The sequence below is a fragment of the Amborella trichopoda genome, chromosome 5 (assembly GCF_054954075.1).
Source record: "Amborella trichopoda isolate Santa Cruz 75 chromosome 5, AtrichopodaSantaCruz75HAP2 v2.0, whole genome shotgun sequence".
Taxonomy (NCBI): Eukaryota; Viridiplantae; Streptophyta; class Magnoliopsida; order Amborellales; family Amborellaceae; genus Amborella; species Amborella trichopoda.
Window position 1 is genome coordinate 42,975,124 of NC_142340.1, and position 19,703 is coordinate 42,994,826.

The 19,703-nt window shown below is 32.6% G+C and overlaps 1 long non-coding RNA gene across 1 annotated transcript; it reads right to left on the reverse strand.

Moving 5' to 3' along the window:
* Positions 1-15,138: 15,138 nt before the first annotated feature.
* On the reverse strand, positions 15,139-19,122 carry LOC110007266 (uncharacterized). The gene is made up of 2 exons (XR_002280945.2): positions 18,567-19,122; positions 15,139-15,480 (listed from the first exon to the last, which is right to left on the reverse strand). It is a non-coding gene; the product is annotated as an uncharacterized LOC110007266 (long non-coding RNA).
* Positions 19,123-19,703: the final 581 nt, after the last annotated feature.

Sequence of the window (19,703 nt, forward strand, 5' to 3'; positions counted from 1 at the left end):
ACGACGGACCCCAATAATACATTCGACGGACCGCGGTACTTATTTGCCAGACTCATTACATATGCCGATCTGATTGACTGTAATACCGGATTGCTTATTTAGACAGTGATACGCCGAACCGTAAATAACTTAGATTACAAAACGCCAAACCCATACAATGAATTGTCGCACTTCTTATGCTAATTAACAAACCATCGGAGCGTAGCTCTACAACGTCGGAGTTCTTCTTTAACAATACCAAAACCCCGGACCGAGCACACTAAACGTTGGAATAATCGAGAAAACCACCTATTTGATGCTATAAAAAACCGGACCAATTGTCTCAATAAATAATCGCCGGAGAACAATACATCAAAGCCGAAATGTTCGATGATATTACCATACTGCTCATAACTAAAGCCGGACTGACTTTTGCCAGAATGAACATCGCCGAACTTTGTGGGAGAGAGTGAGTGAGTGGGGCCTTCGTAAAAAGGGACATTGAGAGAGAAGTACAGCTTTGGCTTAAGTACAGAGAGAAAGTAGGGCAAAAAGTAGAGAGATGAGGAGAATAAAAAAATAGGTCATGAAAGAGAGTGGGTCTTATAGAAAAAGAGAGAGACAATAACTCACATTTGACGAGAGAGAAACGAAAGGGGGAAAAATCATGGACTTGGAAATATGAATACCATGATGAAGGAGAATGAATGGAGAAGGGCATGAGGGAAAATAGTGGAGAGAGAAAGGGGAAATATATTGACGAAGGAGAAAGAAACGGGAAATTTTCTGATGGAAGAAGAAGGAAAGGAGAGAAAGTGAAAAACGTAGGACCGTAGAGTAAGGGTAAAAAAAAAGAAAAAGATAAAAGGTAAATTAAAAAGGAGGGATAATTTTGTCCTAATTTTTATTATTTTTTAGGTTTGGGGGGTTTTAGTTATAAAAATTAGTTTTTTATAAAAAGAAATGAGAAAATTTGGGGTAGGGGTAGAGTGTCTATAGAGTACATTCTATGGGGTTTTTAGTAATTTTCCCTTTATTTAAAGGCGAGGCCCTAAACTATCAAATTAAGGTGCATCTCAAAAATTCACTAGGAGTGGTTTCGATAGCTAAAAAACCTCAAATTGATCATTTCGACCTCAAGATGTGCAGGCATGAGAAAAAATAGATTTCAAATATTGGAAACAGTGCATCTTGTAATGTATTTTCAGACTGGTCAATATTCAAGTTTTTCAAGTGTTCATAGATCTACTCGATTTACACTACTTTTGAATATTTAAATTTTTATAATCAAAATGAAAATAAACTTTCAAACCATCACAAATATTTCCACTAAACAATATCTTTCAACACTATTTGAAAGTGCGTCTTATTTTGATCGTTTAGGGTCTCAACCTTATAGAAACCACACCCCTTAATAAAATGATCGGGAAGGGCTAGTGTTTCAAAATTATGTTAGATTGCCAAATCTAGTTCAGTCTATATCAAAATAAAAATTAAAAAATATATATTAAAAAATAGAAAAATAAAATAGGGGATTATGTAGTGGGGATCTAGAGAATCTAATAAAATATTAGATAACTTAAGAAGGAAAAACATGAATAGGGGGGTTTAGAGGGAAACAAAACAATAATCAATTACTTCTAGAAATTGGTTTTATCCCACCGATTCCTGATCTAAAATGATAATCCCCAATACAGATGACCAAGTTTTGAAATTCTAAATACAACTAAACTACTCTTTATTTTGATACCAAAGTTTTAAGTACTTTTCTTATTAATGTGCTCAATAATGTCGTTTTGTCAATCAAAATCATTTAGTCCATAGTGGTACTATAGTCCATCAAAATCATTAACACCAACAAGGGTAATTTCGTTTATAAAAAATGCTAGAGCAGCTCCAAATGCATTTTTGCTCATGTGTTGTGGTAACTTAATGACGGTGTACACTATTCTCCTGTGGCACATATTATAGATGTACTCCCTCAGGCAAGAGACTAGTTTGGACAGGTTTTTTTAATCTGCAAATTTCAGGAATCACCTAAGACTCACTAGATGATTATCTTTTGAAAAATACGGACTTTTAATTTTCTAACACTTAGATCTCAGCTTTCAAAAGTTAGACAATTTCTATTCAATCTTGAGACATTATCTTTTCAAGCACATAGAGGGTGATATTTAAGATTTTCTTATTTTGAGGTTTGTCTATATGTTGAACAAGTTATTTCTCAAACTTTGGGGCACTAAAAATATTCTAGATTGGGTTTTAGCCAATAGAGTAACTGAACAATATACTCCCTAGGGAGCACACTATCCTTTGATTGGTCCTAATGGCTTTTTCTTTCTTTATAAAAGTTAGCATGGTAAATCTTTAATTTTGGTTTGGTCATAAACATTAAATGAATAAAAATGAAGATTTCATAAAAAAACATATGCATTGATACCTCTAAGGAGAATGGGCACATTTGATTCGTTCCCGCAAAATACTTTTACATAAAAAAATTCCCTCAGTTTTAGAATATTTTCACACCGATTAACTGTCCATTAGTATGAAAATATGCAATGGGACCAATTAACGTTAAAATATTCGCGCATCTAACTGTATGAGAGAAATCTTTCACGTGAAAATATTTATCTCGTTGTCTTAAAATCCAACAACAAATACAAAATTTTGCACGTAGTTGAAAAGTTGGTTGTGCTTTCGAAATCAAACAGTGCTGGTTAAGGAGAAAGGAATATAGGATATTTGTATTTGAAGCATCTTGGAGAAAAGCAAGTCAATTTTGGGTCTTGAATTTTAGAAAGCCACAGCACTTTGCTAGTGCTTTGGGAGTATTTCACTTTGTCAGTGCTAAGAAAGCAGAGAATCACAACTTTCAGCATTTCATTTATCCAAACTAATAAGTACTTCCTCGGAGCATATGATCCATCAACTAGCTCAAGTAAAATTTTATTTAAAATTAATTTTAGAATCTCAAATGGTAGGGATGTACCTCTACCTAGCAACCAATTTCAAAAGAAATTAAAAAATAAAAAAATGAAATTATATATATATGGAAGCATCTACAAAACACCTATAGGTGAAGTTCTACAATACTTCACTTACACCTCATCACCGTCTAAAGTTTATCATACGGTTACAATTGATCGGTAGTATTTGAATTTTTATAATTATTGTACTAATAAGATTTATTCAAAATTTGGGGTGTGCATATGACCAAGTCACACTAAAATAAAATATTAAAAAAATAGACATAAAATAAAATGATAAAATTACTACTGAAACTTTATAGGGGTATTCTATGTAATTTTTATCATTCGAATTACTTGTTTTATATTTTATTCATGTGAATCTCACTAAGGTGCACACACCTACAAAATTTCAGGTTATTATGATTTGTAAAAAAATATTAAAATTCAAATACTACTAGACATATGTGATCGTGTGATAAACTTTGAACGGTGATAAAGTTGTAAGTGAAGTACTGTAGAACTTCACCTATTGGCGTTTTGTAGTGTTTTCCATTAAATAAAATTTCGCCGCACCACAGACATTCATGTCCGTGGCGGTTTTACCTTAAAAACTGGTTACGGATCTACGGGAGTCATAGCGGTTGTTCACATTTTTTTTGTATAAAAAACCGGTCATTGACATGCTATGTCCGTGACGGTCTTTTAATCTCCGCCGTCCAAAAAAATCAAACGGCACTATCTGTTCATTTTCACTCACATATAAATTTCACTTGCCATCATCCTAAAAAATAATGTCATAAAATTGATCATAAATCTTATAATTTTTTGAGACTTAAATCGAGTGTTTATAAAATCAAAATTGATTTTTTTCCTTTAGAGAAAATTACGTACAGATCCTTCCTTCCTGTACTATAAAATGCTCTATATTTTTTAAAGAATTATGAAGAGACTACCTCCACCCTCAGCCTTTTTTTTTTTTGTAGAATTGCCCATGTCAGACATTTTCAACATCGGACATATGAGAAATTCCCCGATTTTTCACTTTTTTATTTGAGGTAAGTCTGATATCAAAAACACCAAACAACCTTATATGTGGGGTTGTTCGGTGTATGTAATGTTGGTCAAACCAAAGTTCCTAGGGGTGTTCGACTTTAGCACCATCAAACAGATGAATCTATTACTTTTAAAATTGTAAACTATCTAGTATTTGTGATACTGGACATGCTCGTTTTATGGCAGATTCAACTATTAATGTTAGACACCTTATTACTAAAATTTTTGGGTTGTTTGACATTATAAACACCAAAAAGCCCATTATGTAAAGTTGTTCGGTGTTTCTCTTATGAGACCGATGGGCAATTATGAAAAAAAATAAAAACGTGGCTGGGTCGGGGTGACCTCCTTGTAATTTTTGCAAAAATATAGAGCGTTTCAAGATAAAAGGGGATAAAACTAGGGTCCCCACGTAATTCAACTTCCCATGTAGTTCCTTTGGGCAAGGAAGCAAGTCTATGGGTTGCTCTCCAATAGTTTGCTCCTGGGGGAACACCATGGAGGCCCCCTTTCCTTAATCTAACGTTTCAATGTTCAACGTATAGGATTTGTAGGGTATTGTCAGATTTTATGGGGTCCACATTAACCCAGAGATGGTTATTCCCCCATGAAAGCGGCGTTCCGTTTTGGGACCCATTTGACCTACGAGTGACAATGATACGGACTAAAATGCCCTCAGTAGTTTTCCATATGTCCAATAAGCCCAACTAACTAAAATTACAAAATTCCAAGCTTTTGCAAGAAATAAATCTCATACCCCTTGATTAAGTAGTGTTGGCATCCAAACACCTAGATAATATTTTTAAAATTTTTAATTGGTGCAATAAGTTATAATTACAGGAAAATGGGTTGATAGGGTTGCAGCCCTATCAAAATAAGTAAAACCTCACCTCACATTCCATCAAAAATTGCATTTCAAATGTTGAAAAACCTTTAAATCGAGCATCTCAGATTGAACATTCTAGTTGTACAAAAAAAATAGGATTTCAAATTCTAAAATTAGTGTAGATTACAACAAATTATCCAGACTCCAATTTGCTCCAAAATAAGCATTCACAAGTCTACAAGATCTATACCTTTTATTTTGTTTTCATAAAGCCTAGGCCCTATAGAAATTTAATCCATAAGTAAGAAAATATTGTATACTATACAATCCGTTTACTTTTGATACAAAGGGGTCATAATTACTTATAACAATCTAGTAGAATTATGACTTGTTAAGTTTATCACAAAAATCGAAAAATTTTATTTTTGAACTTTGAGCCTATTCAATAAAAAATAAAAAATGACCTTTGAAGCACAATTGGAAAATACTGTTTTGAAATAAAAAATGCCCAATATTGCTTAAAAAATTATTTTTGTACAGGGCAATAGAGGTTTGAAGCTCTAAATATGATACAAACCTTCTGTAAACATTTGAAAATAAGCAGCCCAAAATATATAGTACAATGTACACTATTATTAAGACTTGAGATTCCATAATTGCTAAAGTTATGTTAATTTCAAAATTTTAAGGAATTTGGGTCTCATTATAAATTTTTCCCTTGAAAAAGGGCGTTGGATATTTTGGTAATTTTTTGCAAGACAAGAAGCCATGTGAAATATCGAGGGGCAAAAGTAATAAGGTTCCATATACTAGAACATGGAACTTTGTGAAGCATATAATCTTAGTTAGAGATAAGGAGAATTTTGAGCAAAAAATCATATGGGGATAGATATATCATACATTTGAATGACCTTTTTTTATGAAAAAGTTTATATAAGGTTGCAATTTTAAAATGTAGAACTAAAATGCATCTAAAAAATCTATCAAAAAATATTGTTTTGATATTGAAAAACTCTCTAATTGATTATCTCGATGTCGAGATGTATGAATATAAAAAAAAAAAAAAAAGATTTTGAGTTTTTGAAAAAGTGCATCTTGCAACACATTATCTAGACCGACTATTCTCAAGATTTTCATATGTTTATAGATCTACTCGATTTTAACTATTTTTAGAGTTTAAAATTTTATAATTAAATATAAAAATAGATTTTCAGACTATCTTACCAATTTTTAACATAAAAACTTACATGTTATAATAAAGTTTGAAAGTGCACCTTAATTAGATTGTTTAAGGTTGCAACCTTATAGAAACCGCAACCTTTTTTTTTTTTTTGGGCAACTTTATGAGTGATACACTCTTTCTATAAGAAACTTCTCTCTCCTCTCTTTGATAAATTCTCTCTCTATCCACAGCTTCATACACGTATGCAGCAAAAGGAACACTCTATGGTCATTCTAGAATTGGAGAAGGGATATACTTTTTCTGGAACATTTTTTTTAGGAAATACTTTGTCTGGAACCTTCCTTTCCTTAAGCATATCCTTTCAGCACAACAAAGGAATTTTTTTTTTTTTTTTTTTGCGTAATTCAATAGTAGGAATGGAACTTGATATGTATCGTTGCTTGATGTTTTACTTATACTTAAACTCAAGCCCAGTTTTTAAAGGAAAAAACGATATGGTGTCGCCTAGACTCGAATAAGAGGCCTTCAATACAACAAGGTTACAATAACCTTTAATGACTAGTTGAGAAAAGGCTTTAATGCTGACGATAATTGTGTAAATTTTAGTCATTGTGGATGAACTATCGACCAAGTTCGAATCTAAATAAAATATTTTCAAACTTTGGAACACATCATCAGTTGTTGCATTTGGCTAGAACCTAGAGGTGGTCTTATAGACTACAATCAGTTGGTACTCTTAACCTGTACACTTGTACAAAACACAAGGTCTTGTAGAATACAATATAAAATTAGCGGGTCTTATAAAATACTATGTAACTTTGGTACAAAGAGTCCACAACAACAGCTGCGTTGCAAATAGAAAACAATGATTTTTTTATATATATATTTTTTGGACTTAAAAAATTTGGTATTTGGATTTTAGTTTTATTTTTGGTTATTCTTTTCTTTTTTTTAGTTGTGAAAATTTAAGGGATAGAATTGAAATTTTTTTTTTAAAAAAAAAAAAAAAGAAAAAAGAAAAGAAAAAAGAGGATGTGGATAGGGTTTAGCATGGGTTGCTTAGGATATATTAGAGTTAATTTTAAAAGATAAGAGAGAGATAGAATTTAGCAAAAGGTTTTGGGATGTAGTAAAAAGATGAATTTCTGGAATTTGTCATAAGCTTTTTCATCAGGGGAGAAGTTTTTAGAAACGTGAATTCTACATTTATTACTTTAATTCTCAAGAAGTCCTCGATTTCTGAGTTATCTGATATTAGACCGATACGAGTCTTTATAAGATAATTGCAAAGGTCTTGGTTGAGAGATTAAAAATGGTCCTGTCTTCCCTCATTTCTAATACCCAATCGGCCTTCATCAATGACCACCAGATTATGGATAGTGTACTTTTGGTGCAATAATGTATTCATTCTCGGGTCGTGAGTAAGAAACCTGATGTTTTTGTTTAAACTGGATATGGAAAAAACTTTAGATCGTGTTGAATGGGAATTCTGTTGGAAATTTTGACAGATATGGGGTTTGGTGATAAATACAGAAGTTGGATTATTTGATGCCTCTCTTCAGCTCATTTTTCAGTTCTTTTTAATGGCACTAGAGGTCTTCGACAATGGGACCCTCTCTCTCCTTTCTTTTCTATTATTTATGCAGAATGCTTCAGCTTGATGTTGAGCAGGGTGGAGAGAATGGGTCACTTTGAGGGCTTTAACGTTGCAAATTCGGATATTATAATCTCTCATCCGCAGTATGCCGATGATAGTTTTATTTTTTGTGACGCGAAACCTTCTCAAGTTAGGATTCTTGTTCGATTTCTAGAAATTTGTGAGGTCACAATTAGTTTCAAGGTAAATTTTTACAAGTCATCTATGATTGGTATTAATTGTGCGGAGGAGGTTGTTGATGAACTGGCTAGTGTGATGAGGTGTAAAGTAGAAGACCATTTTCCAGTAACCTATCTTGGGCTTCCCATATCTGACTCGAGGCTTCTTTTGGCTCTCTAGGATAAAATCCTTGAAAGAGACCAATCCAGACTTGATATTTGGAAACATAAGTACCTATCCCTGGGAGGTAGAGTGACTTTGTTGAGGGCTCATCTGATCAATCTTCCAGTCTATCAGATGTCTGTGATTAATATGCCTGCCTCAGTTGCGAAGAGGATTGAAAAAATAATGAGGGACATTTTGTGAGGTTCTATTTCTAAGGTTAGGAAATTTCATTTTTTGATATGGGATAGAGTTTGCACTCCAAATAAAGAAGGTGGTTTGGGTATATGGAGAATCAAGCTCTGATGTGCAAGTGGTGGTGGCGCAGTCTTCAATTTAAGGATCACCTTTGGTACAAAGTCATCATCTCTAAATATGGCGTCGATAGATTTGATGTTTGGTTTGAGCCTGGTAGAGGACAAGACAATTCTCAGATGTGGAGATCGATTGCAAATTGTAAAACTATGATCTCATGATATTTAGATGGAATCCAGGAGATGGTTGCCAAATTTCCTTCTGGCACCATAGATGGATTGGGGACTTTCCTCCAATGTCTGTTTTTCCTGATCTGTTTGGGATTGTCACGAGCCTGAATATGTTAGTCAGTGAAGCTGTGGATAGCAGGGGCAATAATCTCTCGTGGAACATTCAGTTGGCCTATAACCGACTGAATACTGTCCTCCTCTCCCAACGGTGCTCTCTTATGGAAATGCTAGACATGGTTTATGTTTCACAGAATGCCAGTGATGAGTTGGTTTTGGAAATTGAAAGTATGGTGTCTGTCAAATCCTATTATAGTTTATTCTTTCATGATCGATAGAGATGGTCATGCCCCCAGATTGCTTAGATTTGGAAGTGGCCGCTACCCACAAGGTACAAGCATTCATCTGGTTGGCTACTATGAATAAAGTTATGACCATTGATAATCTGATTAAAAGGGAGAAATTTTTACCTAATGCATGCCTTATTTGCAAAGCTGATGGTGAATCTGGTGTTCACATTTTCATCCATTATTCCTTTACGGTGAGAATCTAGCATTGGTTGTTCGGTGTTTTAGGTATCAACTTAACACTTCCTCAATCGGTGGAAGGGGTGGTTTCACAATTATTCCTTCCTCATTTACCCAAGGTGGGTAAGGCCTTATGGAAGATTGCTAAATGTGTGATCCTATGGGAGGTTTAGAAAGAAAAAAATAGGAAGACCTTTGAAGGAATTTCCATGGGTTTTGACAGATTGATTCACACTATCAAATGCTTAATTTGGTCGTGGCTTTCTGTGTTAAAGAATGGATGGGGTATCTCGAAAGTGGATGTTATGGTAAACTTACACAATCTCATTACTCTTGGTTGGGTTAGTTATAGACTGAGAAATATATGGATTGCACTTCAAGCAAGTTCTTTGAAACTCAATTTTGATGGCAATTCTCTTGGCAATCATGGTTTAGCTGGAATCGGGGGACTGGTACGTGATCATATGGGTAACATCATTTTTTCCTATGCTGGACCAATTGGTGTTGCAACTGCTAATTATGAGGAATTAAGAGCGTTACTCAAAGGTTTGAAAATTTTTATTGTAAGGAATTATGTAACAATTGTTGGATTAAAGGGGATTCACTGAATGTCATTAAATGGTGTAACGAGCAGTGCGTGCTATGGGAACTCCGGCCATTATAGTTGCATATCTTAGATCTTGTTTCCCCTTTATTGGTCTTCTTCTCTCATGTTTTTCGAGAAGCTAACTCTGTAGCTGATGCTCTGGCTAACGGTGGTTCTTGTTTACCTTCCCTTGTTATTGCTAATGATGTAATCTTCTTATATTCAATAAAAGTACTAATATTTGTCAAAAAAAAAAAAAAAATGGAAATCTTTATGATAGCCTTAAAATATATTTTCATCTTTATTTATAAAGTTTAACGCTTAAAAAATAGTGTACTTCGAGCAGATCTATGAAACCTTGAAAATCTTGAAAATTAATGGTCCAAAAATGCATTACAAAATACACTATTTTCAAAACTTGAAGTCCATTTTTTTCTCATGTTCATGCATCTTTATGTTGAGATAATCAATTTGAGGATATTTGGGCATCAAAACAACATCTTCTATTGAAATTTTTGAGGTAGACTCTAATTTGATTGCTTAGAGCCTATGCTCTATAAGAACTTTTATTTTCATTATTATAAATTTCACTTTGTATTTAAAGGTAGATGTCCCTTCTTTAGGGAGTGAATAGAGAATAAAAAAGAGTTTGATCTTGTGAAAAGATTTTGGGGTGGATTGTCTTGCACACCTAGAAAAAGGGTATAATTTTATTTTTTCGATTTATTATGAGAGAGGGTATCATCTTGTTTTTCTAGTTTATTATTTTTCCCTACATCTGTTAGTATCAGAACCTTGAGATCCATGCTAATCACAAACAACTATTGATTTAATTTATGGAGTAATCTTAATTTTCTTATTTATTATCTTTCCATGTATCAGTTTGTATAAGAACTTTAAAATCCTTGCTAATCACAAACAATTACTGATCAAATTATAAAGTAATCAGGAAACAACTTGTGTCAAGATGGTAGGGGCTAAGTCCAACGTCTTAAGTTCCATTCCTATGTGTAACCTTGCCAAAAACATAATAATAATAAATAAAGTATAGAGTAATCTTATTTTTTGGTTTATTATCATTTCATGCATCAGTTAGTATCAGAGCTTTGAGATCCCTGATGGTGACAAACATCTACTGATCTAATTATGGAGTGCATAGATCAAATATTTGAGCAATTAGATTAAATATTTGAGAGACTCAAAGAAGACTTGATAAAACGTATCAATAAAGTGTACAAGATCTATTTAGTAGATTGCAGCAGGAGGAACAAGAATATGAAAAAGTAGATCTCGATACGAAACACCAACCCAAACATGCAAGAAATTTAAAAGTCAATTATGAAGAAGAATATATGTGTGATGCAGTATTTGAAATCTAAATATGTGAATCTAAAGGAAAAATTAAATATTAAGCTTTAGATCTCAGTGTTCTACTTTATGTTGCACATAAAGTATTTGAAGAATTGGTTTATTGAAGACAAAATGCTAAGAAGAATGTTTGGACTGCATCATCAACTTTTGAGAATGTCTCTGAAATATATTTAAGTTCAACAAGCTCGATGTCAAGCTTCTGCCAACCTCAAGAGGGTGATACAAACAAATAATAATAATTATATATATATGTATATATATATATATATATATATATATATTAAGAATTAGAAAATATGTTATTTAGAATTTCAATTTTCTTTTGGGTTGTACTTGCCTTTTTAAGTTGTAGATATTTAAGAAGTAGAATAGGTTTTAGAGATTTATGGAGTAGATTGGAAGTTTTCTTCTTTTTTTTTTTTCTAAAGATGGATATAGATAGGGATCAACATGGTTGAGTTGGTTATAATATGTTGGATTTTTTTAAGAGATATGGGAGATATAGAGTTTTAGTTTGTTATTTTTATTTTGGGAAAGGTTTTGCACTTCCCCTACAACATAAAAGATCTATGCTTCCCCTATCATCTAGCCGTCCAATTTTGATCAAGAGAGCCACTCACCGTTTGATCTGAGATCCAACATCTCAAAGTATTTTATTTTTAGTTCTTTTTATACAAATTTTATGAATATAAAATTTTATACATGTCATATTCTCATTGGGGTGCACCTATAAAAAAATATTAAAAATAATTTTTCTATAAAATATAATGACCAAAATACCCCTTGAATATTTCAAGGGTATTTTGATCATTTTATTTTATTGAAATTATTATTTTTATATATTTTTTGCTCGTGCGAGTTTAATAAAGGAGTGGACATACAAAGTTTGGTATCAAAATAGCTTATATATAAAAAATTAAAAATAAAATAATGTAGAAGCATGACATTATGATTAGGGCAATCTTAACCCTCTATTCAGAATGGACGGTTGGATAAGGGGAAGTATATAACTTTTATGCTGTATGGGAAGCATAAAAAGCTTGCCCTGTTATTTTATTTATTATTCTTTATAGGTTTGTATTTATAAACAAAAATAAAATAAAGATAGAATACAAAACCCTATCTTTCATTTATCTTTTAAAACCCAGTCTAACATATCCTAACCAACTCAACAATGCTAATCCCTATCCATATCTATCTTTTTTAGAAAAACTAAATTATCATATTTACCTTTTAAATATCTACAATTAAAAATAGACAATAATAACCCAAAAGAAAACTAAAAATCCAAATAATATATATTCTAAATCCTAGAAAAGTATTAAAAAAAATGATTTTCTATTTGCAAATATAATCATTTATATGAGTATTTGAAAACTGGTTGGGAGCCATGGGTGGACGGCAATCAGGCGTTATTCTTACTGATCAAGTTCCTGCAATTTCATATGCAGTGAGACAAGTTCTTTACCAAAGTAAGCGTCATTATTGTAAGTGGCACATATTTGCGAAAATCAAAGAAAAAATGTGTCATGTCTTGCGTATGTATCCTTTTTATTCAGATACCTTTAAGAGGTGTGTGGCTAGCCCAACAATTGAAGAATTTAAATGGGGATGGAAATCAATGATTGAGAATTATAAGCTGGAAGACAATGAATGACTCAATAGGCTTTATGGTTGTCGCATGCAATGGGTTGATGCATACTTAGCTGACACGTTCATTGCGGGTATAGCCTCTACTCAAAGGAGTGAAGGGATGAATACACATTTCAAAATGTACTTGACACCCACAACAAGCTTGCATACATTATTAGAAGTTGTTGCAAAAATCTAAGATAAGAAGGTACGACAAGAGACGAAAAATGACTAGAAAGATATTCAAACTGCTCCAGTCTTGCGAACAACCACTTTCATTGAGTCACATGCATAAAAAATTTATACTCAAAATATTTCAAAGATATTTAGGGAAGAGGTGGCTAATTATTTTAATTTTACGAGGGAGATAGTTGAAGACAATTGATAGGTTGGTACCTTTAAGGTAGCAGTCTTGGGGGTTGGATCTAGACCCTATCTAGTGAAATTCAATTGCCATGACAATTTTGTTTCTTGCAGTTGTCACTTCTTTGAGAGGATGAGCCTCCTTTACAGGTATATATTGAAGATTTTTATGGTGAAAGATGTGTTTGAAATCCCTCTACAATATATAATGAGGCGTTCGACCAAGGATGATCAAATTCAAGTAACATTTGAACTACCACGCTCCATTAGATATAATGAGGCTATGCAGGCAAGTCAATCCCTTGTCAAACATGCTTCACAAAGTGTAGAGGGCCATGAGTTTGTAATGTCCATAATACAAAATAGAATTCGTCAGTTTGATGAAAAGTTTGTGTGCAAGAGAGAACCACATGATAATGTCATGAGCCACGTTAATGAAGATGACAATTCTAGTAGTTGTAGTAACACATCAAGTGGAAGTAACCATTGCCGCAATGTCCTTGAACCTGCACGAGTACGGACAAAAGGACGACTGGCCACTAAAAGAATGAAAGCTCGTTCTTAAGGATGGAACTTGAAGACAAAAAAAAAGGAAATGCGCAGTCTGCAATGGCAGTTGACATGACAAAAGGAACTGCCCATCGTTCGTTTGTGATAGGTACAGCTGCATGCTTTTTCATTATTTTGATTTGCAATTGTATTATCTTCATTATTGTTGATGTATTTGATTTACAAATGTATTAGCTTCAATTGAAATGATAACATATGAATTTATCTTCCTCTTACAGGGCTAAGAAGCAATTGTTGTGAAGGCATGTTTGTAAGTTCATTTTGAAACATTTTTATATGCGTATAAGTTCATATTTGTACTTTTATTTGGAACACTATTGTCACTCATCATAATGTATTGTATATGTCAGACAGATAGGACAAATTCATATGGAACAACTTCAAAGGAGGGGCTATGTTGCTATTTTTTTTTTGAAAAGTTTGTTGTTAAACTATTGGCATTACTGATGTAGGTTGTGTGGTATTCACTGAAAAAAAAGATGTAGGTTGTATGCCATTGTACTCTTTTCGCTAAACTTTATATGAACAATTTTGTTATTGAATGGACTACCCCATTTGGCAAGTACTTGATGAATTGTATGTAATATTACAAGTATCAAATGCAATGCATTATCACTATGGCAATAATTTATCAACCTGTTTCTTAAAAGGTTTTTAGATGAGTAGAATATATGCCAAATTATTATCAGATGCCATATATTATCACTAGAGCCCGTCTCGCTGATTGCGAGTCTTTCAATTCGTTAAGTGTACAATCCAAGTAATGGTGTACTACATGTATGGAGAGAGAGAGATGGACGTGCACATATGTGGTTTTAAAAAATTATGGTATCTGATTGGGTAATGTATGCCTCTTTATTTCACACCCATTTGTGAAGGACACATACAGAGCAATCTTGGGAGGTTCAATACTAATGTTGTAACTAATTTTATAATCGATTCAATTATCTCTAGTCTCCTACGCTCAAATTATAACCGAATCTAATAGCAAGGCGGAGCATGACAATGGTGGCCTAATATTAGTACTAGGGTGTATACAACCCGGGCTTAGGTGGAGTCATGCTTGATTGTAGACCCAGTGAGCTTGATAGACCCTAAAAGGGGTTTGGAACCACCCCATGCCAAGCCGACCTTCAACGCCCATCGGTACCTATGTTGAGCTGTGCCACAAGGTCGTAGCCATCTCTAGTTTGAGCTCCATAAAATTAATGCTAACTTTTTATATAGGCTAAATTGCTCTGAAAATTTATTATGTTATATGTCCAAACTTCTCAAAACATACTAATTTTAATGCTTGAAATCCATATTTTTTTAATCCATAATTATTGAAATGATTGATTTGAGGTAGGTTTTTTTATCATCAGAGCGATAGTTTGAGATGAGGCTATACCTTCGATCAGAAAGCCTAGGACTTGCATTAAAACTCAACAACTTTTTTTTTTTTCTTTTTTTTGTGAACAGAGTACTCAACAAGTTTATTAAAAAAACACCTAGCATTCAATTTTTTTTTATCAAAAGCACTTAGGAATATCAAATGCTTGAGAGAGAGATTCAAACCACTTATGAATATCTTATGATTGAGAGAGAGATCCAAATTACATTAATATACAAATATACTAAATTGAACATTATTGTTCCATAGAAGATAGAGAAATATAAGTGTATACAAGTATAATTACATAGATACCATAAAACATATACCCATTCTTTTTACAAAAAAAAAAGGAAGGCAAATATCAATATCATAAATAAAATTACACATATAAGAGTAATTTTTTGAATATCTGTTTCTGAGAGAACATAGCAACAGATTTGCGCTTCTCTTTTTCAAACAAAGATGCATCTAATCCATCAGATGTACAAGTATATGATCTTTGAGACATGAACCTTTTAACCACATGCTTCCTATCTTCACCTAGAATTTCATCACATCAATCTAGATAGCCGCATCCAGTCTCATTCTAGTGGTTAACACGATAAGATAAATGCGTGTTAGATATATGCTTACAAATAAACACCAATATGCTTCTACATTATGTTAATAAATGAACATTATATAATTTCCAGTTAGAGCATTTATAGAAATGCTTATTGTAGTTATCATGTGTCTTTGATATAAACACACGCATCCGACCACATCTTGGTTTGTGTTAACAAATCCTTGGAGGGAATTGATTGTCGAGATCTATTCTATAAAAAACTCACAACGAATATATTAAACACTTCGTCACAACCATTCTTAATCCATTTATCTGAGATGGTTAACAATGGGTAACGCACCTGATAGAAATCATAAAATTCATTAGGAAGAAAGAAAAGCAGTTTACATTCTTGTCAAATTCAGTAAAATTGAATATTAAGAGTTTCATAATTAGATAATACATAAAAGAAAAGAGGTTATTGGGATTCCATAAAAAGTATTCCATCTAAAAAGAGGATATGCATTTGTGGTAAAATGATTTGTGGCATTCCATCTAAAAAGAGGATATGCATTTGTGGTAAAATAGTTGGTCAGCAGCAACAAATTAGACCATAATACAAGTTCAAAGAAAGATGCATGTATAACAATCCTAAACTTTCAAAAAAAACAAAAACAAAAAAATAAATAAATAAATAAATAAAAGATGGAAAGAAACTTTTAATAAGTGATGTTCCATATGAGTATGATGGTCCTTAGGGACCATCACTACTTTCAAAAGCTTTTGGTTTAAACGTTAAGGTGTAATATAATTATTACACCTCATGTATGAGGTGTAACTTAATAAAATAATATAATAAGGTATCTTAAGAATTTAAATAGGAGAGGCGAGAACTCCCACCCTAAAATTTTTTTGAGATCTTTCTCTTTCTAGTCGAAACGCAGTGAACTCTTTCTCTCTTTAGCCGAATTTTTATCGGAAGCTCCCTCTCAAATATTTTAGGTAATTGACTTCATTATATTGAAAAATAATCCGTTCTTTTAAAAATGAAATGAAATAATTACTTCTGCTTATTATCATGAATTTTAGGCGAGATAAATTTTATGTGCAAGCGACCTCATTATTTTGAAAAATAATCTTTTTAATAAAATTGTGATATTTTATCTATGTTAGAAATCTTAAATGCTGTAAATTCTTAGAAAAATAAATTTATTTATTTTTCTTGTCTATTGTTAGAAAATTTTAGATACTGTAAAATTATTAGAAATAAATGTGATATTTCTGCTTTTAGTAAAATTGTGAGATTTCTTTCTACTGTTTTTGAATATTTAGACATTGTAAAATTCATGTGCAAATGATTGCCTTATTATTTGAAAACTGATATTTTTACATTTGATTATAGCATTCACTGCCGTTAAAATGTTATATGCATTTCAATTATTCGGATTATATTTAATTATGCATTTTTAAAAGTGAAATTGTTACTGCATTTCTGTTAATAGATCTCCTTTTTGAAAATATTGATATCTTTCAACCATGATTATTTTTAGGATTATGATAATCACTTACTGAGTAGTCAAACTCATCAAATTATGGTAAACATTTTTTTCAGGATAACTGCGGTTTCATTTTGAGTGCTCGTCAAGATCAACTCTGGAAGATATTGTAGTTGTGCTTAAACTTTCTTTTGTTACTTTGTAAGAATTCGCCACTGTAAATTTATCCTATCAAGAGATGTATATATGTTTTGACTGTCGCATCTCAGGAATATCAGTATTGTAAATTCTTGGGGTGTGACAACATGACTCCTCCAATAAGAAGGCATACAAAGGTTAACAAAACCGGAAACACCTCAAACTCACCAAAAGAAAATCGAATGAATTGATCAATTTTCCAATACTGGAAATAATCCAACCCAAGTTCTGATTCAATAGACATGAAACAAAATAGATTTTTTTATTTATACTTTAACAAAATAAGGCCTCTAAGAAAAGTTCGAGTACTGCAATTAAAAGTTCAAACCTACTCAGAAATGCGATATCACAGTTAACAAACCATAATGATCATCATTATATGGTGAATCAGATGCCACATGAAGATAATGGACTTAGACACAACATATGATATATCAAAATATATAAAAAAGCTCAGGAAATTTTGAAAGAAAGACTTGGTCTCAACGAACTCATTTGATTTTTTATTCAAAAGATGTTTAAGTTAAAATGATAAGATGAGATCAAATGCCCTATTCTCACTCTATCACATCCAATATTTGCATGCTATTCTTACCCTAAAAAATAGTAATGTAAAACTAGTAATCCAATTCATTTATCAAAACTTAACCTAATAATGACCCATTCAACATTCTCAACTGATAAAGCGACAGGGGACCTCTATCAAACTAATGAATGAATCCTAGTTTGTGTGTACAAGTTGCAGAAGAAATAGTCCAATCAAGAGAATTAAGGAAATTAATCAAGGACATATACGCGAATTATCATAAGGAAACTACTTTACTGTTCACAAGTTGCAGAGTTGCAATAGGAATAAATTGGATTTATAGATGGCTGAAACAACAGTAAAGAATTGTTAACAAAATAAGGCTACATCACTGTTAACAAATCGTTGGCTACATCACTGTTAACAAGTTGCAGAATTCCAATCAAAACAGATTTTTTATTTATACTTTAACAAAATAAGGCCTCCAAAAAAAGTTCGAGTACTGCAATTAAAAGTTCAAAACTACTCAGAAATGCTACATCACTAAACCGTAATGATCACCATAAAAAATAATATGTAATACTATGCAATGTGAACAAATTTTATGTATCATAAAGACTGAAGCCACTGGACTATTGTAAAAGCCCTAGCTCATGAAAATCACATAATACATCAATACTTATTGTGAGATTTTTTTGTTGTGTTGAATGTTAAAAATATATTTTCAGAAACACGTTACTACTTGTCAATCACTCTAAACATCTGCAAAAATGCTATTTAATCAATGCAAATTATTGCAATGCTATTTAAGTTCCTTGGTCCCTTATCAAACATTTACGGCAGATAATGTTAAGTCACTGCAAAATCCATGTAAAAACCACTATAAAATAGAAAAAAAAAACTCATACCTGATGCTTGAGGATTTGGCTCGACCAAAAGCTTTCTGCTGTGATCAAACAAACTGACATTTCAGAATCTTTAACTCACTATTCTTCAACCTAGCAGTTTAGGGCTTTAAGAGATGGGTGCGAGAAGCAACAAGCAGGGGCACTGATGGTGCGCGAGAGGCAGCGAGCAAGGGCAGAGATGGTGTGCGAGAGGCAGCGAGCAGGCATTTGAGCAGTTCAATGAGAAACACAAGGATGAGGTTTTACCCAAAAAAACTAAAACAAGGATTTAGAGAGAGAAAGAGTGGAGAGATGGTGAGCGATAGGCAGGGAGCAGGGGTAGAGATGGTGCGCGAGAGGCAAGGAGTAGGGGTTTGAGAAGTTCAATGAGAAACATAGGGATGACGTTTTACCCAAAAAAAAAACACAGAGATGAGGAGAGAGAGAGAATGTGCTAACAAGGAAGAGAGAGAGTAATAGTGCGTTACGAGAGAAAAGAAACGTAGTGTACGCCTGTCCTGATGTGTTAGATGGTTGTCCCGACGTGTCGAGGTAGGGTTTAAAAAAGTCGCTTTTTGAACGAAAAAGGCTGGGTCTTGGTAAAGCCGTTGTGACCGTCAAATTTTGGTAAAGCTACCCTGACCGTTGGGCGCAACTGAAGGGGTCGGTGAGCGTGTTAATCTCATCTTTGTCTTAATATATATATATATATATATATATATATATATGAAAAAGCTTTTTCAACGGGTGAAAATAAATGGTGATTTTATATATTTTAATAATCATTCATAATTTATCGTACGGTCACAATTGTTTATTAGTATTTTTTATTTTTATTTTTTTTTACAAATCTGAATGATTTAAAATTTAGAATGTGTATATTTTAGTGAGGCACTCTTAATAAAAATATAAAAAAATTAATTAAAAATAACCAAAATACCCCTGAAACCTTTCGAGGGTATTTTGGTCAATGCTTTTCATGCAAATATTTTTTTCATATTTTTTTCGTATATTCACCTATTTTTTATGAACTCACGTTCCAAATTTCAGATCATTCACACTTGTAGGAAAAAAAAATGAAACACTACTAGACAATCGTGACCGTACGATGAACTTTGGACGGTGATGAGGGTAGGCGAAATCACTGTTCATTTTTGC